This window comes from Parasteatoda tepidariorum, chromosome X2 (assembly GCF_043381705.1).
Source record: "Parasteatoda tepidariorum isolate YZ-2023 chromosome X2, CAS_Ptep_4.0, whole genome shotgun sequence".
NCBI classification, from domain to species: Eukaryota; Metazoa; Arthropoda; class Arachnida; order Araneae; family Theridiidae; genus Parasteatoda; species Parasteatoda tepidariorum.
In genome coordinates, this window is record NC_092215.1 from 30,618,809 (window position 1) to 30,620,531 (window position 1,723).

General features: G+C 28.4%; 1 non-coding gene across 1 annotated transcript; it reads right to left on the bottom strand.

The window, feature by feature from the left end:
- Positions 1-1,433: 1,433 nt before the first annotated feature.
- On the bottom strand, positions 1,434-1,506 carry TRNAR-CCU (transfer RNA arginine (anticodon CCU)). The gene has a single exon. It is a non-coding gene; the product is annotated as a tRNA-Arg (tRNA).
- Positions 1,507-1,723: the final 217 nt, after the last annotated feature.

The following is a 1,723-nucleotide window of genomic DNA, read 5'->3' on the forward strand; positions in this document are numbered from 1 at the left end:
TTATATTATGCGTTTATTTTTTGACAAGGGAAACAAGTATATAAGGTTCCCACCTTTAATATATATTTTTAAAATCAGGATCAGAGTACCCTTGCCGTAAGGCTAACTTTAGAAGATTTTTGTGGTTTTTTCTCCATATTACGCAAATGCTGGTTAGTTCCACCAAAAAGTCCTCCACGAAGGCAAATTTCTCAAAATACTTGATCCAGGAGTTCCCTTGTCTTCTGGATTGGGTTCGAAATTATAAGGCTACGGAGTTGAACATTAGTACTCGTAAACCCAAAAATTAGGTCGGCTCTTCAACTACGGTTATAAAATAAATTAAAAAGGTATGATTCTTCAGAGAAAGTGTGTTTTTGTGTCTGATTTCGTAATTTAAAATATTGTCTGCACTAAGTAATTAGCATTAAAATAAGTCCTTGAAACATTAATATCAATATTCAAAGTTATACTCAAGCAATATTACTTCAAGCTAATAAGCTGTCTTGTAAGCACCATAATTTACGGCATTGTATTTAATTACATTTTTTGTTGTATTTAAGTGAAATTATTTTATTCTATTCTTGCCGACAAATATATTTTTATTTTTCGGCAAAAAACACATTTTCATGTCAATTTGTATAATGGAAACATTTATGTTGACGTAATTCAAGATAAAAAATTACAAGGAATAATATATAAGATTTAGATCATATAAATATATAGAATAATAGAGAATATGTAGAATAATAGTAAAGATAATCGAAGGAATATGGTATATGGTGCAAAGTATGAGTTTAGAAGATGTTCCCATTTCAAAATTTTAAACTGCGTGCTTTTTTATATTTAAATATTTATGAAATGACAATGAATTCGAATTGCCGCGGTAAGTGCATGTGCATGTACCACTTCATGATATGTTCACGGTTTGAATTATTTCTTTTATTTATTAAAATTTATAATTTTAATATTAAAATTTAATTTTTTGAACTGTCATTTTCTTCAAATTAGAAAATTATTTGAAAGGATCAATATACCTCAAATTGGGTTGTTTTACATGATATTGTGAAAAGAAATCAACATAAGATCAACTCTAACTTACAATTATTACTAGTTTTATCAACTTTCTCAAATTTTTTTAGTTAGGTACATATATTTATGTATAAATTTTCTTTATCCAATTATTAATTCATTTATTTTGTAAGGTCATGAAAATATTAAACTTATAGCGTCGAGGTCACGAACTGAAAAAAAAAAGTCATTGCATTAATTCCTCATATCCATGACTCTTAAAATTAGCATAGCATTTTATTTTTTGAAATATATACAAGAAAACTAAGATTTTTTTTCAATAAATTCTAAAGGCACGTTGCACTTTCAGTAAGAAAAGTTTGACCTTAAAAATTCAATTGCGTAATTTTGAGATTTAAGTCTATTTCAAAAATATGCACTCATACCCTCGGCGGGACTCGAACCCGCAATCCCCGGTTTAGGAGACCGATGCCTTATCCATTAGGCCACGAGGGCTCAAACGGAGGAGAATTGTTGTAGTAATAGTTCTGAATCTTCATACCTATGTTATTTAAAACTGACTTTTAAAAGTTTTGTATGAATAAAGTATGATATTTTTTCACAAACTTCCAAAAGCACTTTTCACGTTTAGTATATAATAGTGAGAAATTATCCATTCACTAATTTTTACTTTTTTTGTATAGCGCACCACCAATATATATGCTGAATAATG